This window comes from Oxyura jamaicensis, chromosome 14, assembly GCF_011077185.1.
Source record: "Oxyura jamaicensis isolate SHBP4307 breed ruddy duck chromosome 14, BPBGC_Ojam_1.0, whole genome shotgun sequence".
Lineage (NCBI taxonomy): Eukaryota > Metazoa > Chordata > Aves > Anseriformes > Anatidae > Oxyura > Oxyura jamaicensis.
The window spans coordinates 3459566-3483441 of NC_048906.1; the positions used below are offsets into that span (position 1 = coordinate 3459566).

General features: G+C 60.7%; 1 protein-coding gene across 2 annotated transcripts in view; it reads left to right on the forward strand.

Annotated features, from left to right (window-relative positions):
• Positions 1–1472: 1472 nt before the first annotated feature.
• The window catches only part of KCNJ12 (potassium inwardly rectifying channel subfamily J member 12), a 28086-nt gene continuing 5682 nt past the window's right edge, over positions 1473–23876 (forward strand). The window contains exon 1 of one of the 2 annotated variants that reach the window (XM_035339591.1): positions 1473–2536. The gene's annotated coding sequence lies outside the window, so the exon portion shown is untranslated. Of the gene's footprint in view, positions 2537–18469; positions 20390–23876 lie in introns of those variants that run through there. The other variant, XM_035339592.1, reaches the window with a different exon arrangement.

The following is a 23876-nucleotide window of genomic DNA, read 5'->3' on the forward strand; positions in this document are numbered from 1 at the left end:
TGGATCTGGCATCCAGGGGCCTCGGGTCCCCTTCAGCTTGTGCCTGGGAGCCCCCCAGCCCTGGCCGCTGCCCTGTGACCCCGTGCCACGGGCAGGACGGGTGACTTAGCATGTTTCTCGGGCCCCGCTACCCCCTCCCAGCCTCTTCCTCCAGGAGCCCTGACACTAATGCGGTGCAAGCGCGGGATTTATGGGCGGCAGCCCTCCAACCGGCCCATCCGTCTTGATTAAATTAGCCCTAATGGCTCTGTGCTGACTCGCTCGCCTCCCTGCGCAGCCGCGGTGCCGGCGCTCCCGGGCGGTGGGATGGGGCTCCCGGGGGAGAGGGGGCTGCAGGGACCCCCCCCCAGGGCACGCTGCATCCCTCCCCTCTCCATCCCTCACTTTAATAGCTCCAAAGCACGCGGCCAAACCTGGTCCGGCTGCAGGATCAGGCCAGATCCTGACCCCTGGCCTCCTCTCTGGCACCTCTCGTGGTGCTGGGTTCTTGTTGCCCTCCAAGCTGGCCCCGAGGGCTGTGGATCCCCTGAGCATCCCCTGGGGTCTGGGTTTTCCAGCTCGGGATCTCAAAGCATTGGTAAAAAGTCAGCGTTTGTGGGGCTGGTGCAAGCAACAGGGTGAGGCTGGGGCAAGACGGCATGGAGAAGGGGAAGGAGGCAGCACGGGAAGGTCTGGCCTCGCCTCGGAGATGTTCTGGAGCTTGGGGGTGTTGGAGAGAGGGAGAAATGGTGCTGGGAAGCACGGTGCTCCATCAGACACAGCTGGGGAGAGATGGGAGGTGGGCAGCGGGGGCGAGGAGAGTCACTGCCCAAGGGAGGAGGAGAGGAAGGGAGCAGAGATCCCAGACCACGGGGGGAGATGAAGAGGAGTTGGGAATGCATGGGAGGATGTGAGGAAGGGAGGTGGGGAGGAAGCCTCTGAACGTGCTGGGGGGCTGTGCGGGTGTTACGTGACCTGTGGGTGTGCCACCAGTTTTTGGGCCGTGGGGTGGCTCAGCTGAGCGGTGCTGAGCATCGCTGCTGAGGCTGGAGGTCTGCCGGCTGTCGTTTTTAACGAAGCCTGCAAAGCTCCCCCCAGGAGCAGGCGGCGGCCCTGGGATCTCGTGGGTGCCAGAGTGAGGAGGCAAACACAGCAAATATTACAGCCGGGGGCTGGTTTGTGTCTCCTGCTGGCTGGGGGCCAGCCTGGGTCGGGAGCCCACCGTGGGGGAAGAGGCTGCCAGAGCAGGACTTTGCTCCGACCCTCTCCAAAAAGGCCTCACTTTTATAAGGACAGGGTGACCTGGAGACACCCAAAGCCTCCCAAAGAGCTGAAAATAATGTTCACCACCACCAAGAAATAAATTTGGACTCCAACCAACCTTAAAAAAAAAAAAAAATCCCTGCCCGCAATAAAAAGAAGCGGCTTTGCTTCCCCGCCCTCCCCCTGCCCCCTGCCTCTCTTCCCGCAGACCCTGCCCCTAAAAAAGCTGAAACAGGAGCGAAGGCTGCGGGGTGGCCGTGCCCACCATCGATTTTTCGTGGAAGGAGCCCAGAAAGGGCGGTGATGGAGCACGGGGCCGCGAGCCCCCGGCCGCAGCAGCCGGCACCGGGGAGCTGAGCTGGAGCCGGGGGGGAGCATTGCCACCGGCCAGGGCTCTGCTCGGCCAGGGAAATCAAAGGGAGGAGGAAAATCGAGGTGGAGGAGAGGAAGCGAGGAAGAAGAAGGGCCGAAGGGCTCGGGCGAAGCAGCCATTAGGAAAGTGCTGATGCAGAGGTTCACTTGTGTCTACGGGCAGAGTTGGAGGAGTTGCTGTTCACGGACAAAGGCGGTAGGAGGGAGTGGAGCTTTGTAGAAGCTGGAGCCTGTCTCGCTGGGTGTCTGCGTTTCATTCCCTGTCAAACGGCTGGGGAAAAGCAGGGAAGCGCCGAGCTGCAGCGCTCGCTCAGGATCAGATAGCAAGGAAACCAATAGCAGAGGGAAAAAAAAGAAAAAGAAAAAAAGAAACAACAAACCACCGAGCAAGCAAGCAACCCACCCTCCACGCTGAGACTGAAGCAGGCAGGTCCCTGCCAACTACACAGCACGCATCCAGCAGCGAAGAAGTCTTCCCTCCCCGGGCAGGAGCGGAGTTGAGCCCGAAGGATATTTGATGACACTTTTGCAGCGATGGGGCCCCCAGCATCTTCCAGAGCCCTTTTGAGGGTGAAGCCTCTGAAAGCGCAGAGGGAGTTTGAAGCTAAATTCACCTGAGTCTGGATCTCTTGGCCGCTGGGATTTATCTATTTTTTTTTTTTCTCCAAGGAAACCAAACAAAAAAAACGTTTTTTTTTTTTTTTTTTTAGCTCTTTTTTTTTTTTTTTTTTTTTTTTTCTTTTGGAAGAAGATCTTTATTATTATTATTATTATTTTTCCGTGTGGTTGCAATGGAGGGGTTGGGTCTGTGCCTACGAAGCAGCAGCCGAATGCTGGTCCTGGGAGAAACCGGAGCGGATGCGGGGTCCCTCGCCAGCTAACTCCGCAGGACCCGGGGCCGGGGGGCTCGATGCAGTGAGAGGTAAGTGCCTGCTCCCCGGGCGGCAGCGCCACGGCTCCCCCGCTCCTGTAGCTCTGCCTGATCCCAAGTCGGAGGCAAAAACAGCAGTCTCATAGTGAGTCAATCACTTCCACCTCTTGCAGCCCTACCGTAGGAATAATACGGGGAAGTTTCGCGGCAGCAGCCTCGCCGGTGAAGTTCCTACCCCTCGCCCCCCTCCCTGTTTGTAACCATGCCCGAAATGCCAGGGTGGGTTCGACTTTGCCAAAAAAAAAACCAACCCATGACCAAACCAATGCCTCGGGCCCCCTCCCTGCCCGGCGGGCGAGGATTCCTGCTGCCTTTCGGGGAGCTTTGGTGCCGTGCTCGCCTTGTCAGCCGAAACTTTTGCACAAGGTTTTTTTTTTGGAGATGCCCGTGCGGGGTTGTGCCCCCGAGCATGCACATGCCCGTGCGCGATGCCCGCTCCCGTGAGCCCGGAGAGGGGCGAGCCGGGAGCTGGGGGTGCTTAAAAGCAAACTGCAAAGCGCAGGGAAAAAGCGAAGCGAGCCGCCGCCGACAGCAGCAGCAGCAGCAGCATAATTGCATCACTGTAATAGTATCGGCGCTGAGCGCGAGCCAGGCGAGTAAAATCGTCCAGAAAATGAGCTGTGCTAAAGTGCCTCCAGTTAGCAGCACCTGCACGCCTTCTCTGGGTGCATGAGGCTGTTTGTATTTTTAGCAGGCTCTCTTAATTATAGAGCAAAGCGTGTGAGAGAGAAAATGGTGTGTGCTTAGCAGGATTCATCCCCGGCCGGTTTTGCAGCGAATGTGAGCACAACATCACCAAATCGGGGTGGTTCTGCCCCGTACCCTTGTGGTTTCGAGCCACCTGTTTTGCGGTGGTGTCGGCGAACGAGGTCTGGGTTTTTGTATTCCTGTTCTTAGAAAGCGTGCCGATGACTTCGTCTGCTAGCCCTGTTTACCTCTGGTGTCGGGAAAGCTCTGGCAGAAATGGCCCGGGCCAGGAATTTTGGGGATGGCTTTTACCCAGGGGGTTGAGCTGTCCATGGGCACTGGGCCTGTGGCAAGCACTTGGCAGCGTGTTGCTCTCAGAAAGTGGCCGTGTTGCCGTCCCACAGCACCCCTGCACCCCAAATGGGAGCAGCCCCAATCGTCAGCATCTGGGGGATCTCGCTGGGGTGGCCCGGGGGGGACAGGAAACTTGTGTGCCTCTGGCAGGCACCGAAGGACAGGGATGTTTTCCAGCTTGCTGCAAAAAAAAGCCCAACAAAACACAGCAACAACTCGTTTTGCTCCTGTAGAGCTCCTTCCCCTCATCCCTCTCTCTGTGCTTGGAAAACTTTCCGTGTCCTTTTGTTCTGAACAGCAGGTGAAATTCCCTTTGTGTGAGCACAAAGCCACGAAGCCAGAAAATAACAAAAACAAGGTTAAAAAAATAAAAATAAAAATCCCCGTCTGCCCCTTCCAGGCCCGGAATAGCGCTGAGCATTCCCATACGCGCCGAAGGAGCTCAGTAAAGCACCGGCGGTGCTCGGGCAGGCACCTCAAAGGCCACTTTACCTCTCGCCTCTGATCTACGACATGCTTTAAAATCCCTCGTTGTCCCTGCCGGGTCTTTACCCGAAAGAGCTGCTTCACCTATGAATTTAAGGCGGATTCTTTTGGAGCCCTGAGGTGACCCCAGCGGGATGGTGGCGGTCCCCAGGCGGTGGCACAGCTCAGCAATGCTCGGGGCATGGCCGCAGCTCGACGTGAGCTCGCTCCTGGGGGGCAGCCGGGGGGGACCCGGCCCCTCTGCAGAGAAACTTTGCGGGAGCTCTCCAGGCAATGGCACCGTGAGCTTAAAACCGGCGTTTTCTCCCCGGTGGGAGTCAGGATTTGGGGTCTAAATGCGCTCGAGCAGCGGGGGAGCCTCACCCAAGCTCTGCCGGGTAGGGAATAGGATGGGGAAGGTGCTCCCTGAGGATGCTGCCTCTAGAAGGGCCAGGAGGGCTGTCACCGAGAGGGGACACAGGTCTGGCCCCCTCCCTGCTGTGCTGGGGTGCATGGCACGCAGCCACCTTATGTAAGCACCATCCTGCTCCAGCACCGCCGGTGCTGTGTGGCCTCGGGCACCTCCCGTAGCCCCACTGCTGGTGCTGCCAAACCTCCTTTTTGGGGGGGTCCTGATGGGTGTGGGTGCTGCTGCGTCACCATGAGGGCAGCAAAATGTCCCCAGCTTTTGCCGGGGGGACCCTGGGGACCAGCGGCAGTGGGCACGGGGCTCTGCTGTGATTTCTGCAGAGTTGGTGCGTGCAGCTTTGCCTGGCAGGGGCACGGGGGCTGCAGCCCATTTCTAGGCTCTTCTGCGCCTCTCGGCTTGTGCCCGGCCCATTTGGGGTTCAACACTCAATGGCCATGGCTGGCACTTATGGGGAAGGGAGAAAACGGCCCGGTTCGTGCCTGTTCCCCGTGCTGCTGACCCGCTGCGGGTGCTGGGGTTTGTCCCCCGAGCGTGGGGACAGCAGCTGGTGCAGGACCCATGTCCCTGTCCCGGATCACGAGCCCGTCCATCCATCCACCCTGCGGGCACGCAGCGTGCAAACGCGTCCCACTGCCTGCTGAGAACACGGGGGGCTGGCCTCGGCCCCGCTGCAGCATCTCAGCTGGGGTGGGAGGCAGAAGGGGGGGACTTGGGGGGGGCTGCAGTGCGCTCGGGGGTCCCGGTGCTGCCCCCACAGCTCTGGCTGGCCGTGTGCCCGTCACCTCGCGGGGACGTGCCCTTCTGTCACCGTTCCTCTCGTGCTCCCAGCCCCATCCCCGGCTCCCAGCTCCCTCCCTCGCTCCCAGCTTGCAGCGAGGCAGGACTGCCGGTGGGCGACGGGTTTTTTTTTTTCACAAAGCTCTTTCAGATTCCCCCGTTGGACTTTTGAAGCATCTGGTATCACTATCTCGGCGTCATTATGAATTAATTAACATTAATTCCCTGTTCTGGTATCTCCTATTGCCAGGAGCCTTAGCCTGGGATTGTTTTTTATTTTTATTTTTTCCCTCCCCCCAGATGGAAACGGCCGGGTCCAGGCTGTGCCTGGTGGAAAGCTGGGGGAGGCCACACGGCTGGGGGACCATGGTGTCCCTTGTCCCTGTCACCTCCCTTCTGGGCAGGTGACACTGGGGCAGGGGAAGGATTTCCTCGTTAGCTCTGGAAAGGCCTGATCCTGGCTCCCCAGCTTGTGCTGGGGGCACCAGGGGTGCTGCTCCCAGGGATGCTAATGCCAAGGGTCCTGTCCCCGGGGATGCTGTCCCCAGGGAGGTTATCTGGGGGGTGCTGTCCCCAGGGGTGCAGACTCCAGGTATTCTGTCCCTAGGGATGCTGACCCGGGGCTGCTAGTGCCAAGGAGGCTGACCCCGGGGGTCTGACCCTCTGCAGTTGCAGGGATGGGGACGTACCCATAGCAGGTGGAAGCGGGCTGGGAGCGAGGCCGGGATCCTGTTGCCCCCCCAGCTGGTGTTCATCCTTTTCCCGGAGGGTGACAGCACCCAGGAGCCCCATCCTGGCCACCGGGCTCTGTCCCCGTGCTCTCACCTGCGAGGTCGTGGCTGAGGGGCTCAGGGGGGCTTCAGTGGGGTGTGGGTGCAGCGCCCACCACCTCCCACCCCACAGCACCACCACCCTTGTGCCCCCACACATTTCCCTGCTTCTGCCCCCTGCCACCACCTTCTCCAGGGACACAGTGACCCCAGGGCCACCCTGAGCCCCCGGCACCCCTCGCAGCACAGGCTGAGGGGCTGGAGATCCCTACGGTGCTCCGAGAGCCTTGGGGACCGAGGTGGGGTGGGTGGGGGACACCCCCGGGTGGGCCAGGGGACAGCCCCGGTGTCCTACATCCCCAGAGCCAGCTCGGGCTTACGTAACGGCCGTGCTGCAGTCTGCTCTGCTGCCACTGCCACCGGCTGAGCTGCGGCGCCGAGCCCATGTCCCCATGTCCCCGTGTCCCCTTGTCCCCGGGGGTTTGCTTTTTGGGGACAAGGGGGGGGGATGCTCCGGGCTCAGATGAGCCCTGGAGGGTGGGTGGCAGCTGGCGAGGGGGGGCGGTTGGTGGTGCTGCCGTGGGGAGCTTCCTCCTGCCACCATGGGAGATGAAATATAAGGAGGGGATGGGGAGGGGGACAGAGGAGAGGGTCCTGCCCCAGTCCAAGGTGCGGGGTGTCCGGGTGGGGAGGGTGTGCAGGGACCCTGCCGGCATCCGCGCTCACTTCTCTGCCCTCCTCAGAGAGAAATCCCCTGCTGGAAATGGGGAAACTGAGGCAGGGTGCGAGCACAGCTGGGCAGAGCAATGAGACTCCCCTGGCAAGGAGGAGCAGGGAGTGGGGTCCTCCTCTGGGTGGGGACACGGGACATCGCCAGCCCCTTGCGCTGGCACCGTGCTGGGCAGCGTCTGTGCAGCGAGGTGCAGCTCTGGAGCTTGTCACACGTGCTGTGACCCAGTGGCACGGGGACAGGAGGCCAGGCAGGGATCACAGGCTGGCCGCAGCACCCTTCCTGCCCCCAGCTGGAGTCCCCAGGGCCACGCGGGGCACAGGGCACCCGGAGGAAAGGCCTCGGTGCCATGCTGTGGTCTGGCCAGGGGCCAGTGCATCATTGGGACTGACGGCAGAGAAGTGCACACCTGGGAGCTGCCCTGGGGACAGGAGCCGTAGGTGGCCCCGGTGCTGGTGGTGGCACTCACCCCATGTCCCCCTCCAGCTCTGTTCCAGCACAACTTGTGGGAGGCAGGAGCAGGATTTGGGCACGGAGGCATGCGGGGTCCCCCCCAGCTCTGTCCTGATGGTTTGGGGTCGCCCAGCACTGCGGGGTCCCTGCCGCACCCCCATGGTTGGGCAGGGTGCCACCTCCCATGGCTGACACCCTTGGGGACCCCCGGCAGGGCAGCGCAGGGCGTCCCTCTGGGCTGGAAAACCCGAGTGTGACACCAATGTAAAAAATGTGGTGCCCCATGGTGACTGAGCCTGCATGGTGACTGTCCCCTGTCCCCTCCTGTGCCGAGGCTCAGCCCCTGACAGCATTTTTTGGGTGGGAGGTGCCCAGGCACCCTCTGGAGCCACCCACCCACCCCGCTGTCCCCTCCCTGCTCCATGGCACAGGGACCCCGCACCCCGAAGCAGGGGGAACAAGGGCTCCTGTGATCGAATCCCTCCCGCCTGGGCCGGGAAAATCATGGCTTTGTCCTCACTGCAAAAGGCTCAAAGGCCTTTGGTTCCCTTTTAGGACACGTCTGGAAGTGAGCCACCGAAAGAAATGCCAGGAAAAATAAGCCTTGGGTAGCAGCTACTCTTTCCGTGCCAGTTTCGGCCTTCCCAAACGGAGGGCTCTCATCCTGGGGGGGCACCCAAAGGGCCCCCCTGGTGCTCAGCACGGGCTGAGAACGCCCTCCAGCTCATCACACCCGGGGGCCAGCTAATCTCCATCTGACAGCGAGTCATCCTTCCCACCGCGCTGCAGGCTGCAATGACAACGTGCTTAAAGGGGCTGATGAATTAAGTGCATCTTATAAATGCATCAAATTCCCGTGTAATTACAGCGCGACGGATTATGTGCGGTGCTGAAGGGGAAGCAATTCGGCGAGGAGAAGGAATTACAGAGGGGAGAGGCACCGAGGCGGAATCGCGCGCAGCTCCGCTCTCGTGGTGCTGTACGGCCAGGGCTGGCGTGGAGCTGCCGCGGAGCGGTGCTGGGCGAGTGCCGGCACCGAGGGCTTGTCCCAGCTGCTGCTGAAGGGTTAAGGGAGGCAGGCTGGCCCCAGCGGGCTCTGGAGGGGGCTGGAGGGGATCATGCTGGGCTGGGCTCTGTCCCCTCTTCTCCTCAGGAGAAGACCCCGCTGCCCAAGGGCTGGCACAGGTCAGCAAGGGTCTGGGGGCTTTATCTGCTGCTTGTCTTGACACCCCACTGCTCTGTGCACACACACGGATGCCCCTGTGTGATACGGCAGTCAGCAGCTAGTGCTTGAGCAGCTGAAAGATGAGAGACTCTGATTCCCCCTTCCCTTCCCTTCCCTTCCCTTCCCTTCCCTTCCCTTCCCTTCCCTTCCCTTCCCTTCCCTTCCCTCTCCCCAGTTGCCAGAGATTTCCTTGCTGGGGGACCCTTAGCAGGGCAGCACCCCCACCCCAGGGGACAGAAGGGACATGGAGCCACCCCCGTGTCACCGACACCCCAAAATACAGAGGCGCAGACCCACGAGCAGCTGAAATGACATTAGAGGTGACAACCCCTGCCGGGACAGGGGGATGCAGATGGGGATTAAGGGGACGAGGGACTGCTGGTGCCCCACAGAGGCTCATCCACAAACCCCCAAAATCTTTCCCCCCCCCCCAATCCCCTGTCCCCAGGGGGTCCCATCCTCTGGATGGCTCATGCACGGGGACGCAGGAGCCCCGTGCCCCCTGCCCCCTTCTCCCCCTCGCTGCGGCTGGAGCAAAGGCTTTTGTACAACGAGCTGTTGTCTTTCTTCTGGTTAATTGCATGGAGCGGTGCCACCCCCGGACAAGCAGGCAGTGTTGTCCTGGGCTCTAATAAGGGCAGGGAAAAAGCCAGGCGCCGGACGCGGCGCGGCGGCACGCATGCGGGAAGGAGAGGGGCTGTGTCGGGGCAGGGGGCTGCTCCACGCACCCACGTTGAGGCTCCCACGCGTGGACACCCTTCACAACCCCCCCCCCAAACCCTGCGAGCATCGCTGACCATCCCACCACCACCATCCTCCTCCTCCCCGGCAGGGCCGTGGGACTCCTGCCTTCGCTCTTGCGACTGCGCCTCTTCGCTAATTAGCACAATCTGGCAAGGCGCACCCGCTCTCTCCCAGTCATTAATTATTATTAATTATTTGTTATGCAAATAAAGCTGAAGAGCGCGGCGCTGGAGGCAGCACGAAGGAAAGCAGCCCCGGCTCTGGTTTATGTAACCGCTGCCGGGTGGGCACCCCGTGTCCCCCCCCGGGATTTGGGGACACGTCGGTGGCATCGGCGGCGATGGGCGCTGCGGGGCCGGTGCTGGAGGGGATGGCAGGGGCGCCTTGTGCAGGCTGCAACGGGGAAATCGGTGGTTTTTGGGGGGCCTGGGGGAGAGGGGAGATGGGGCGCCCAAAGGTGGAGGGGGAAATGTGTCGGGTGAGGTGGGTGCTGCAGGTGGAGGGGGACAAGGTGACGGCTGGGGTGGGCTTTGTGGCACCCAGAGGGTCCCAGCCCTGTGGTTTGTCCCTGAGGGCATTGTTTGGGGAAAAAATACGATTTTTTTAGCAAATTGTGTCCTGTCCCAACTGGGGGGTGGCCCTGCTGGCTGGCCCCCTGAGCCCCAGGGTGTCATTTTGGGGCTGCCGCTGCCACATCCCAGTGTCACAGAACGATACCGCGGGTGGCCTCGGCGTGCCGTGCCGCAGGGACACGGGCTGGCGGTGGCGGGGCCCCCACCCAACGCCTGCCTGAGCAATTGCAAAGGGAACCAAGAAAAATTGGAAATTAAAGAGAGGAAAGAATTAATAAGGATCCTGGCTCAACCACAATGGCTTTGTTTCAGGAGAGCTGATACCACACGCTCTCTAATGCCAGTCCTCAGAGGCCTTCGGAAAGAAGTGGGGTTTGGGCGATGCTCAGGAGCGTTTTTGGTGGATGTGAGTGTGTTTTAGAGCTCTGCTTCGTCTCTGCCCCAGCCGGTGCCATCCCCTGCACCCGGCTGCAGGTCCCAGCCACGCCGCAGCACATCAGCCACTGCCGCAATGCAGCGGCCCAGAGCAGAGATCTGGGGGGGATAAATGCATTTCTGCACAGCCATCCCCCTCCTGCTGGGTGCTGCTTGGGCAACAGGGCCGTGCCTGAAATGCTGGGGGCTGCTCCGCCTCTGTTCAGCTAGGAGATGTCCATGCAGTGGCCATAAGGCACCCCGATACGCTGAGCCCGACCTATGTGCTTATAAAACTGGTAGCAAGCTGCCTCGTGCCACGAAGTGTCCGTGTGGGTTGCCTTTATGTCCCTCCCCAGCCCCTGCTGCTGTTTGCTTTTTCACACTGCCTCCCCAGGAACCCCCCCCATAAGCCTTGTTGATAGAAATTCTGTATTTCCTCCATCCCGGGCTGCTTGTCCTGGACATTTCCATAGGGGGGATTCAAAGCAGGGCATGGAGAGGCTTTGCCCAAGCTCTGCTCAGTGCCGTGACCAACACCCCAGCAGCGCTGGGGGCTTGCAGAGGTTCTCTGCCTGCCGTGGCAGCTGTCCGGGCACTCGTGCGTGCTCCAGCACGGCTCCGCACGGCCGCATCCTGCGCCCGGCCCGGCGGCCGCGCGGGGCTGGAGCCAGCTGCTTGTTTCTAATAAAACACATCTCCTGCCGTGAGCCGTGCTCGTCCTCGCCCGCTCCAGATGATGATGGTGAGGCCACCTCCGCAGGACACCTCGCCGTCAGACCTCGTGCCGGAGGCAGAAAGCGGATGAAGGTGAAAGGACGGAGCTGCAGCTCCGCGCACGCCGAGCATCACTGGAGCTATGGGACTGCAAAGGGCGACCAGGGTCCCGTGGCTGTGCCGAAACACCTCGTGCTCCGGTGAAAAGAGGATGCTCTTCGCCTCGAGCCAAAAGCTCGTGCCCGTGAGCGGGGCTGGGGGCTAGGACGCGGCAGCGGAGCACAGCAGGAAGGAAGCGCTCGGCGAGGACACAGCCAGCACTGCATGCACGTACTTACATATGTGCTATTTTCAGCTTGACGGGGAGCAGGCCAAGTTCTCCAACAGATTGAGTTTGGATCTGAAATCCTCCTCTCCTCCTCCCCCCTGCCCAGCACCCACTGCCTGCAGGCACGGGGAGTCCAAGTGCGTGCCGGGCACCCCGCTACGGGCCATTTGCTCGTTGTTCCTGCCAGGAGCTCTCCCAGCGCTGCCGCTGCCCAAGCCCCACGTTGCAGCAAGACTGATGGATCTGACCCCACTGGGGGCAGCAGCTCCTGCTTGCCCCCTTCCCACTTTGGACAGGTCCAGCAGCAGTGCCAGCATCCCCCCGACATGTCCCTGTTCCAACAGGGACATGCATCTCCACTTGTCTTTGCCTTTGCACATTCGTGCGTGCTCCCCCCCTGCTCGCTCCTTGCCTTTTCCCAAGCAGACAACATCCCTCCTTCCTCTTCTCCCCAAATCCCCCCTTTCTGCCACCCCCTCTCTCCCCTACTACTGTGACCCCTCCAGAAGTGCAGCTGTTTTCGCAGCCGTGTCCTTGCCCTGCTTGAAATGCAGGAAGAAATCCATGTGCAACTTACTGTCTCGGCACCCTGTAATCATTCTGTCAGCCGAAAAGCACTTTTGTCAAACCCCCACAGGCAAACCGGGAGGGGACGGGTTGGGGAGAGGCACCTGACACCAGCCTGTGCTTTTCTTCCCCATTTTTTAATCCTGGGTTTTGCTTTACGGGTGGGACAAGAACTGGGTTTTCCTCTCCTTTCCCTTCCCGGGTGCTTCAGCAACTGTCCAGGTGGAGGCAAAAGAATGAGGAAAACGTGGCAGAATAGCAGCGAGGCTGGAGAAAATGCATTGCCATCGGCTGGGTTCGCCTGACAAAGTGCAATTACACAATGGGAGGAGAAAGAGTCCAGCTCAGCGGAGACTTTGGGGAGTTTCCAGCAGGGACTAATGGAGCCCCAGGCTCAGCCACCTGGAATGGCCCCAAAATGTCCCCGTCCCCTGTCGGATGCTGTGGGGGCATGAAAAGTCCCCTCTCCATCCCACCCCATGAGCTGCTCCGAGGGCTCTTTTCAGCAGGAGGGCAAAAGATCCTTCTGCTCCATCCCAAAAGCACACAAACCAGGCGGCAGCAGGGGTCTGGGGACGGTGTTTTTTTAAGGGCTTCTCCTGGGGGCTGCATCCCACCCCCAGCCCCAAGTGCCGGAGGACATACCTGCCATCAGCAGCCAGGCTCCCTCCGCTTATTTTATTTTATTTTATTTTGGCTGCTGCTTGCCTGAGCATCTGCAGGGGCTGCCCTTGCCAGCCTGCACCATGTGAGCCCCGTGGGGAGCTTGCAGAGAGCCTCTCCTTTCTCCCCAACCTTTCCGCTAACGAGGAAGCGAGCGCCTGGGCTGGCTGCGGCGCTGGGAGCTCAGAGCCGCCCGCCCCGCGGTTGCATCCTGCTCACGTCCTTCCCCTGCCCTTAGTGGTGCTGAGAAGGGGCAAGGAGGGCAGGGCGCTGTGTCCCGCGGGGAGCAAGGTGCTGCCTGGAAATCTTGTGCTCGGGCAGGGAGCTTCGGCTGGAAGATCAAGCAGCCATAACGCAAAGCAGTGGTTGACTAACGAGCCCGCAGTCGTTAGCTCAGGGTGGCTGGCACACAGCGCCTGCCCCAGTGCTTGCGTTTCACCGCCTTGTTTTCTCTGGCTTGAGCATCTTTTCGGGTTACACCCCCCCCACCCTCCGAGGCAGGATTTGTTACGGGCTCGAGCACCGCTGCTCACATAAAGCAGGGCTCGGACGCAGAAAGACACCCAGAAGCCCACTTGCAAATCCTGCTCCTCTAATTAGGGTACCAGGAAAGACTCATCCATCCTTGTGTGTCCAGCTTGTCCTCATCTGCCCACGTGAAATTTGGGCCATCAACCACTCGCAGGCAGCGTCGCAGCACGGCGCTCCGGTCCGCAGACAGGTCTTTAAATCATCCGCAAGCACCGGGGAAATTGCAGACAGCTCGAGAGCAGAAAATGAAAAGGCGAAACACCGTTCCTGGAGTTTTCACCCTGAATTATTTGCTCGGCTTTAATAATAAGTTACACACGAGCAAAGCTGAGGCGGCTCTCGCTGACTTGCTGGAGGAAAACCTGCCAAGGGGATGCTGCGGAGCGGGACCCAGCTCCCCTGAGAGCCTTTGGGGACGGGGACCGGTGTGCTCCGGGGAGGTTGGGCTGGGGCGAGAGGAAGAAACGAACCCTCTTCAACGTGTTTGGGTTGCTCAAATGCGGTAACCTGAAACGGAGCGGATGCAGGAGCTGGGGTTGAAGCTTTTCATTCATTTTTTCTGGAGGTGGAGGGGGAAAAAGCGGCTGCGGGGCCGGTCCCGCTCGCTCTGCTCCCTGCTGGCCCCGGCGCTTGGGGCAGCAGCAGGGAAAGCTCTGGGCTGCCTCTCCTGCGCTATTCCAGGCTGGTTTGACTAAATCGAGCTTGTTCAGGATGAATCACTCCAGCACTGCCGGTTGTGACCTGCTGGCCACTCTGCTTGCTGAGCGTCTGCAATTCCCTGTTTATTGGGAAAAATGAGAAGTTGCTTTTACTGCCTTTTTTTTTCTCCAGAACTGCAGATTGCGAATAATGACAGCCTTAAACATGGGCTATTTCACTACCTGCTGGCACTTTGGGATGGGATCGCTGAGTGTTTGGGGCCGGTGACACCATGAGCCAGGCCAGCCCTGCGTTGGCACGGTCCATCGGGCACATTAATTTAACTCTTCCCGTTCTCTTTGCCTTTTTAACGAAGCAGAGTGGCTGAGGTTTTGCCGCGCAGCACACGTTACACACTGCCCACCCTGCCCAGGGCTCTGGGTCTGTGCTGCTCACAGAAAGGTGACGGCTGGGCTGGATTCTGCTTATTTACACCATGAAGGATCCCATTTTTTTTTCACGTCCTGGTGTCTGTTTGCTGTTTTTCCTCCCGGTTCCTTGCCATGGGGTTATTTAGTGCTGTTGCTCCCTGTCCTCCTCTCCCTCCAGCCTCCCCAGGAGCCTCCTCCCTGTGCTTTGGGGAGGCAGGGAGCTCTCTCCCAGCGAAGGAGGCTGTCAGCACTTTGCCCGAGGGCGTTCAAACCTCCCCGGCACAGGTAGAAAACTTCCTGAAGGAACAGTTTGCTGTGGAAATATCGCTGAGCTGGCCAAATTGGTTGGTTCTGGGGGAGCAACCAGGAGAGCACCGCAACGATCTGCCCCACTTGCTTCCAATGCTTGAGCAACTCAAAAATGGTTCAGGAGGAGAACCTAAACTGCTGGTCCTTTATTCTCTGGACTGGACTGGGACCTGATTTTGGAGTTTCTGGCAGTAGTCAAGTATCGTTTTCCACCAGCTCCTTCCCCAGATGACTGATGAGAGCCCCCGAGGGTCTGGGCGCATGGTGCACAAAGCCAGGGAGGTGTCTGGGAGCCTGGAGCATGGCTTTGCATCTGCTTGGCTGCTGGCAGGACCGAGCAACCTTTCCCCCAAAACTGGAAGCGTGTTTTTAAAGAAAGAAAGTAAAAACAACAACTAAAGTCAGTAGCTGCGATGCCATCTGTGTCTGCAGCATCGCACAGCGGGGGGAGCAGCCCGAGCTGGCTGCCGTGCTCGCAGCCCTCCGAGCACCTCGGCGGAGAGCTAAAATGGGTGCCACGAGCCTTCCTCCCCTGTTCCTCATCCTCGGGGAGGAATGTCCTGCTTCTCCCAGGAACGGCGTATCTCCTGGGCATCTCTTTCTTTGGAAGCTCTTGATTTCTTTTCCAACTGTGGCTCTCCAGCCCTAGCAGCATGTCTTGGATATTTTTCTCCCCGCGGTCCCCCCCCCGTTGCTGGTCCCGGTGCTGAGAGGCTGGTTGGAAATCTGTCCCGCAGCCCTGGCCGGAGGGGACGGAGGGCTGGGGGCAGCAGGTTGCCAGTTCGTTTGTTTTCCTTGGTGGGGTTTCAGAAAGCGATGGGCTGATGGGTTTTGGAGTCTCAGGGGGGCAATTTCCCTGGCAGCATCCAAGTTGTGTCACCTCTCCGCTTGGCTCTGTGACGACAGTGTTGATTTGAATTCTTCCAACTTAAGACTGATTTAAATGATGGTGAAGTTGGGGGGTGGCGTGTGGGAGTAGAGCACTGAGCGCTATTCTTTTTCGGTTGTCATATGCCTCCATAAAGACTTCTGCCTTGGGGATTTGCATAGATCCGTGGTCCAGATTGCGCTGCAAAACCCACCGGTGGTCGGCAAAGCTATGGCAACGGCTCTGCGGTGGCTCCTGAATCGTGCCGAGCCATGAAGTTGGAGGGTGTTTGCAAGTCTCGTGCCGTGGCTGTTTCTCTTCGGCTGGGGGGTTCAGGGGGCAGCCGGGAGCCCGCTCCCCAGTTTTGGCCCACAGCATCCCCTGCACCCCTCGCTCTGCAGCCCTGTTCCCCGGGACAAAACCCGGTGCTTGAGGCTGCCGGGCTGTGACAGAGGCGGTGAGGTCAGGGAGAAGCCAATTCTCCCCGCTTTTGTGAAAAATCGGTGTTTGGGTGATGACCTCATGGAGAGGAGGCTGCAGAGCGAGTGGCTCTGCTAGCAGCGAAACCGCGGGAGGCAGCGGGGGGAGATCTTGCAAATGTCCCAGCCACGAGCAAAGCTTAATTCGGTGGTTGTAATTGCTGAGGACACGCACATCTGTAGGAAAGCAGGCTCCCTTCCTTGCAGTGCTCCCAGAAGGGCTTGTTTGTTTAATTTTATCTCGCAGAGAAAATTATAAAAGGAAAAAAAAAAAAAAAACAACCAACCAACCACCCCGTGGTTTTGCTCAGCTGCAGCACGAAACGCCCCGGCGGATCCTGGAGAGCGGCGGGGACCGAGGCCCTCGCCTGACGCAGGTATTTCTGTCGGGGAACGGGGTGCCCGCTGTGCCAGCAGCACGGGATGCCCCCGGTGTGGGACGTCCCCGCTCCCTCTGGGACCCGCTGCCCGCCCGCAGGGTGCTGGGTGCCGAGGAGCTGCCCGTGACCGTCCTCGAAGCTGCAGAAATCCCGACGTCGCACTCGTCACCCCGCTCTGAAGGCACTGTGGGGCATCCCCTGTCCCCCTGTGCTGCTCCAAACCCACTGCCCGGAGCACTGCCTCTGTGCAGGAGGGACGTCTGCACCCTGTGGGGGTCCGGAGCAGGATGGGCTCTCACCATCCCGGTGGGGGCCAGCGATGCTGTGGGCAAGGTGGCGTTTTGGGGCAGAACATGGAGATGTTTCTGATGGTTGGTGCTTTGTAAGCCGTCATCTAAGCCCTGCCACGGTCCCGGCTGGGCAGCGTTGGCGTGGCTGGGTAACGTGGGAACGCCTGTGCTCTGGTTTCAACTCATTTTCTTTGCTGTCATTAGCTTGAATTTCCAAGGGAGCCTGCACTCGGCATCAGATGATGACATCCTTTAATTTAGCAAATGCAGAAATGGGACCTTTTCCAACCGGCATGATTAGAAGAGTCCTGCTCCTCTCCCACCCGTGGTGCACGGTGCTGGCTGCGCAGCGCCCCGCTCCCCTTGCCCCCTGGGGCTGAGCCCTGCCCTGCTCATCACACCCATTTGCCACCCATCCTCACCGCCCCTGCCCGCTCTCCTGGCTGATAAACAGCACTGGGGGGGGGGCTGGATATGGGATGGGAGCTCACCGAGGGGGGGTGTGAGGGGGCCGGGTCCCCCACCGCCAACCCCCCAGGACCCTCCGCAATCCCGTCCCCAGCCCTAACGCCCCTTTGCCCTGCCAAGGGGTTTGCGTAGAACGCTGCGTGTCCCCCCTAAGCCGCTTAATGAGGGTTAAGAGGCTAACGGGCTTATTACCAGCAATTATTTCCATAGCCCTGCAGGTGTCCCTGAGAACAGCAGGGCCGCAGCATCCTGCTGCCATCGCCGCCAGCCGGCCCCGGGGTGCTGCGAGCTCGTCGGTGCTCAGCTGGCCCCCAGAGCCGAAGCGGTGGAAATCTGACCTTTTCATACATTTTATTTATTTATTTTTATTTTTTTAACCAAAAATCCAGGCCGTAGCTTTGATAGGAGGGTGGTAGCGGGTTGCAGCCCCGTGGAAACCTCCCCCGCCCCGGTCCCTCTTGCTGTGCCTTCGGAGCAGCTCTGCAGCATCCCTGCGCCCGCACAGGCTCGGGTTGGTCGCCTGGAGACAGCGCGGCGGGTTGCCACAGCGACGGAGCCTTCGCTCAGCATCCCTCCGACTCCGCCGGCTTGGCCCGAGTTGGGCGAGAGAAAAACACCCCGGGGAGGGGACCCAGGGCTGGGGAAACTGAGGCACGGCCGGTGGAGTTGGCGAGGTGACGGAGGAGGTTTTGGAAGCTGCCGGGGGCTGAAATGGGGGAAGGAACGGTGGGAATGGGGATGTTGGAGGGCTGGGGGTACCCACAGGTGTTGTGGGGGGGTAGAGATTTTTTGGGGCACGTGTTGGTGCAGCATCTCCGCCTGAGTCCTCCAAGCAGCAGCGTTCAAGTCACCGTGGCAATGTCACCTGCGCTCGGGCTGTCACCAGCCCCCATACCCACTGTGTGCCAGGATGGGATGAACGGGGTGTGCGCACCCCGGCAGCTTTGCACATGCAGGGTTTGGCCACCCTGATCCCCAAAATCTGGGCTCTCCCACTCCAAACCAACCACAATGCCATGAGCACTGGGCGACCAGCGGGGTCATGGTGTTGGCATGACCCTGGGGACCTGCTGCGGCGAGGAAGAGGAGGATGAAGGCTTTTGGGGCGATACTGGTCCCGGTACTCATGCCAGAGGTCCCCTCACCCCGCCGAGCCTCTAATTATAAACGACAGAAGCGGAGGGCGAGTTGGGGTTACGTAACTTCGGCGTTTGGAAAATTCTTTCTGCTCCCTTATCGGCTTTATAAATACCTCCAGCTCGGCCCGGCCAGGCTGGGGGGAGGCGGTGGCACGGGCTGCAGCCAGTCCCAGGCCGTGCCTCAGTTTCCCCAGGCTCAGAGAACCAAGGTCCTGCCCGCAGCCACCACCTGCCTTGCCCCTGCCTGGTGCCACATCCCCCGGGCCTGAATTTGTTGCACCCTCCAGGCTGCTCCTACACATCCCCCAACCCCCTGGGTCCACGCTGCGCATTAACCAGTATTGGCTCAGCACCCCCATGTCCTGCCCCCCCTTACCCCCTGGCACGGCCCACCCAGGGCAGGCTGAGCCCTGAATATCACTGGCACCCACTGCAGGACGTCTGGAGCCCCCAGCTCGCGTGTGCCTGCATTTACACCGCTTCCAAAGTTACCTCCCCGGGGGGTGTTGGAGGGCGGCCGGGGCCGCGTCGATACGAGCCCGTGCACGCAGCACAGGGCAGAGTTGTGTAACCGCACGTGGCTGCTCCCCGGGGGCACCTCTCCCTGTCCCACCGGGCTGCCCCCTGCCCCAGCGCCAGGCTCCTGCGCTCCGCGCCCACCCGATGCCACTGCGGCCACCCATCCGTGCCGGGGTGCTGCGCGACATCCAGGTCTGCATCTCCAAAAGGTGTTGGGAAGCGTGAGCAGGACCTCGGGGTTAGGTAGCCAGCATCATGCCGTTGTCTTTGTCCCCCAGATCTTCCCGTTCTGGTGTTTGGTTGCTGGGGGAATGATGCCCTTGCGTCTCGCCGAGCCGTGCGTGCTCGCGCAGTGGTGTGTGGGCTCACGACACCGAGCTCTGCGCTTGCCCTGTTTGTTGTGGGGTCACCCAGGAGCACACAGGGAAGCTGTTTTTGTAGGGCTGGCCAAAAAGGAAGTATTCCTGGCTTCTACTTCGGTGCTTTTCTGATCCTGCAGAGTGCACCTGTGCAAGCCACCCGAATACTGACCTGGGCTGTGCAAACGGGCAGAGGAGCAAAGCAGCTGGGTGTGCGCCGAGCCTCGCTGGCTTAAAAATGACATTTTTAATACCCCCATCTCTCTGCCTGTCCTGTCTGCAGCTGCAGGCCCGTTAACCAAGTGATGCACAGGAGCGCCTGAGGCTGGGGCACAGAAATAATGAGAACGGAGTTATTTTAGGGACTCCTACATCTGCCTTTGTAGCGATCCCCGTTTGTGCAGGGCTTCCCAAACGAGGTGGGTGCCTGTGCTCGCGTGGTCCCAGCCTGGCAGATGCCAAAATTGGGCAGGGATTTGATGTCTCCCTGCCGGGCCCCTGGGGCTGGTACCTGGGGGCAAGGAACGAGGGGGATTAATGGAGCTGCTGATCCCTGATGGTGCAGGGGGCCGGGGAGCAGCGAGCCCCCATGGCGTTGCACAGCTCCTGCACTAAATCTTCCCTGCATCAGATAAAGATGTCGTCTTGTGCCCCAAAAACTCCTGCCCTGCCTGGATAATGTTTTTTTGGGGTTGTTTTTGCAGTTTTGGGGTGCCTGGCTGCCCACTGATGGTACAGTGGGGTGGGGAGGGCAGGAACCTGGCGCTCCTCAGCCCAGCATCTTGCCGGCTATCCCCGGGAAGGAAACTCCTCCGATGGGGAATGGCACCCTTACAGGGAGCCCTGGGAGGATGTGAGGGGCAGGGAGACTCTTGAAGTGGGCAGAGCCCTGAGCTGGGGGAAGGATGGGAGCAGCAAAGCTGTGCAAAGGCCCCTTTCGTCTTGGAGATGCCAGGCAACACTGTGCATGCTTGTCAGCCCCAACAGAAAAGGAAGGTGTTTTTTCTTCTTCCCCTGGGAAAGGCTTGAAGATGTCTTTTGGATCATGGCTGGCATTAAATTGCAAGTTCAAAGAACCCAAGTCCTGCCTTGGGCCACCGCTTGCCTTGTCCCTGCCTGGTGTCCAATTTTTGAATGTGTTGCATCCTCCAGGCTGCTCCTTCACCTCCTGAAAACCTCTGCAATCCCTTTCAAGCTGCTCCTCTTCCATTCCCCTGAGACCAGCCATATCCTGAGCACGTTCCCACTGAAGTATCTCAGCCTTTCCACCGCCAAAGGCTCTCCCTTCGCCGCCACCGCCGCTTCGCTCCCTACCATTAGCGATCGCACCGAGGGCGAGCGTCCCCCCTCGCTGCCGCTGGCTCCCCACGGCCGCAGCCGAGGTGCCAGATCCTGGACATGTAGGGAAAAGGAGTGGCTGAAATCTGAGCCTGCAGCAATTAGCCGGGAGCGCGGCGAAGTCCCCGCCGGCCGCGGCGTCGGGCTCAGCATCTGCCTCGTCCCCGGCTCGGCCGCTCGCGCTGCCTCCAACGCAGGGTAAGTAGGGCTTGGAGGGCAGCTCTGCCCGAGCGTGGCTTGTCCATCCCCTGTCCCCATCCTCCTGGGCTCGAGGACCGTGGTTTGGGCTCTGCTGACAACGCGATGCCAAGGGGAGCTGGAAACGCAGCTGCTTCTGGGGTGGAAATCGCAGTTTTGTGCTGGCATGGCGAAGGAGCTGGGAGATGATTTGGGAGAGCGGGGATGGGGCTGTGCCTCTAACCAAGAGTTGAGGAATTGCTGGTGCTTGGCTGGAGCGTGAATGGTTGGGTTTGTAAAGCTCAAAAGAAAAAAAAAAAAGGATGCTTACAGGAGAGTGGCGGTGCCTGCTCTATGGTGGGTCATGGTGCAGCCTTGCTCGCGTCCTCTGTCCCCTTGCTGGAGGGACCCGAATGTCCCCAGCTGTCTCTCGCGCTCATCCTGCCCTTCTCCAGCATGGAAAGGTGCGGATTTCCCACCGGGAAGTGGGTGCTGAGCAGCTCAGCATTGCTTCCTTTGGGGTGGCAGCAGCTCCACCTGCTCTGGCTGGTAGCCCCATCGCACCCAGCCTGGCACCGTGGCACCTTCCTGAGGCACCTTCCCATGGCACCTTCCCGTGCCACCTTCCCGTGTCACTTTTGTGTGTCACCTTCCTGTGCCACCTTCCCCGGCACTCCCTGCTCAGGATAAACATTTCCTGGGCGCCGGCTCTGCCCACACATGAGATTTCCCTTGAGCTGGAGACACGGCTCCTGGGGAGGGTTGCGTTGGGTGAGACACGGGAAAACTCCCCTTAAGCTTCCCCTTAACGGGATTTGGGAACGAGACCTCGACAGGAGCCTGGGCTGGGTGAGCCGGGCGCAGGAGGATGGGCGGGATGGGCGAAGGTGGTGGGAGATGCAAGTTCGTCCTGCTGCAGTCTGCAGCCGAAGGTGTTCCAGACCAGTCCCCCTCTGCCTCTAACGCCAAGGCACAGGCAGCATCGCTCCGTGTGATGGCTTTTAAAATGGTTCGTGCCCATGGTAGCCCAGGTTGATAGTGTCAGAGGCTCCTGCATGACCCTGGGATGCTGCAGAGCACTGGCCGGGCTCTTCCCGTGGTGCAGGAGCCACCAGCACTGCAGCCCATCTCCTTCTGCTCGGTGATAAAATCCGCTGGAAGACATTTGCCCTTTTGGTCCCGCTTTTCTCTCTCTTCCCACGGTGCTTTTTAGCAGCCGGGCCATCCCCCCCCCCCGGGCTGGGGCAGCGTCGGGGTCACTGCTGTCCCCCTGAGCCCCTTGGCATGGGCTGGATGGGAACACGCCATCCCCTGATGGAACCCACGTCACCGTCGTGTCCCCAGGCAGTGACAGGAACGTGGCCGGATGATTTCAGCTCCGCCACCATCTGCCCCCGGTCCCAGCGCCCTGAGTTTGGGGCAGGGGCTGGCTCACGCGGTGCCATGGCAAGGAGCCGGGCACGTATCGGGATTTGGGGACAGGGGCACGCGCTGGGCACGTGGGAGGGACCGGGGCCACGTGGCGGAGGGGAGTGGATGGGGCGGGTGCAGGGACACCCCAAGGTCACCCACCCAAAAACACCCTCTGGCGCTGATTGGGATTTTTGGGAAGCTGGAACCCGGCGTGCCTGGGGACCTGCACATCCCTCCAGGTCCCCAAGCTCCCCGGCATGGCTTGGCTGGATGCTAAAGCATTTCAAAGCCCCAGGCTCCTTCCAGCCACGACCCACCCAAAGGGGCTCCTGTCTGCCCCCCAAACCCCACTGAGCCCGTAGCCAGCTGCCTTCCTCCACCACCACCATCCCAGCTCCGGGGGCTCTGGGGACACCCCTAGAGTGCCACCGCTGCAGGACATGGGGACAGGGAAGGGGACACATTGCCTTGCCTGGCTCCTCGCTGCCTGGATCAGATGTCTGACGCAGCTGAGCCCAGGACAAATCCTATGGGATATGGGAGCGGAGTGGGACCTGGGGCTCGGCGGGCATGAGCAGGCTGGGAAACCTCCCCTCCCCCTGGCTAAATCCCTTCCCCAGCACAGGACAGTAGGTTACGGGACTCGAGCAGAGGTTGGATTTAAGGAGATTACAACTTCTCCCCCAGGATAATCTAGAAATTCAATTAAAACTCTCTGTCTCTCTCCCGGGCTGCAGCAGGGCCACGGGGCACCCTGCGCCCCGCAGCCATGGCCGGGGAGCGCTGGGGAGACCCCCCCGGGCTCGAGCCAGGTAAGGGCTGACCCCTCGCCCCGTGGCCTGGCCGCGCCCCCCCCCCCCCCCCCCCCCCCCATGCTCCAGTGGGCAGGGGGAACATCCCTAGGAGCAGCCGGGGGGGGACACAATGGGGTGGACGTGCACCCCAAGGACCCCGCACTGTAGGTATCGGTGCTGCCAGCGCTGGGACCAAGGTGGCTGAACGGGGATGCTCGGTGCCCCCATCACACGGTGGAGGTGGGGAGACCTTCCCCAGGGTCCCCACTAACCCGGAGCACATTTAGCAGGGCTTTGAGGGTGCTTAAACACAAACCCATCACCCGCAGAGGCCACCCGGCCCCTGCGCTGCGCGTGTCCCCTTTTCTCCTTCCCGTGCCTGCGGTGGCACCGCGCACAGCCCAGACTGGTGGGGACGAGCCAGCGCCTCTCTGCTCTGAATCCATCTTGTCCCCGTGCCTCAGTTTCCCTCCTGTGTGCACCACCGAGGCTCACAGGCAGCGACGTCTCGGCTGCTCGCTGTCACTAGCTGGCTGTGCAGGAGCCGCGCGGCGAGGTGCCTGCCCGTGGTGCTTTTTCACCCGCATGTCCCTGCTAAAACCGAGCAGCTTTTTCTCATTCTGAATGCGCTGTCGTGGGAGACTCGCCCGTCCTCCCTGGCAGCGGGGAGGAAACGGGGGGGCATTTATCTTCTGGATTTTGTCAGGGCCTGGCCCGCCTCGTGTCGGCCCTTAATTGCCTGGAAGTGCGCAGAGACGGGGCGGCGGCGGCGCAAATGCTCCAGGCAGAATAATTCTGCTGCTACCCCCTAGACCCTGTGGGGGAGCCCCCAGCTCCGTCACCCCCTCCCCAGTTTCGTGGGTGCCCATTTCTGCCCAGGGCTGGGTCTGTCTCCATCGGGACGGGGTTTGGGCACAGCCCCCCTGCCGGAGCTGCGCTCCCTGCTCAGCGCTGACATTGCCGTCCCGCTGCCGGGGCATGAAGGGCATCGCTGCGGGAGATAGGGACGTTATCTCCCGCTGCAGGGCTGCCCGGCGTGACCTCCTCGTGCCGTCCCCTCTCAGATTGTCACCTCTCCTGTGCCAAGGGGACCCGCGTGCCCCGACTCCTCTCCTCGGGGGTAAGGTGTGATGCTAAATCACGTCGGCGTGCCCAGCCGCCTGTAACTAACTCCCTCCCCTGCGCTCGACGAGCTGTTCCGAATATTGTCGTAACATTTAAGCCCCTTTAAAAGAAAATAAAATTAGCAGAGCAGTCAGCAGATTGCTTGAGACGCTCGGGTTCTCAGCGGGAAGCTGCTC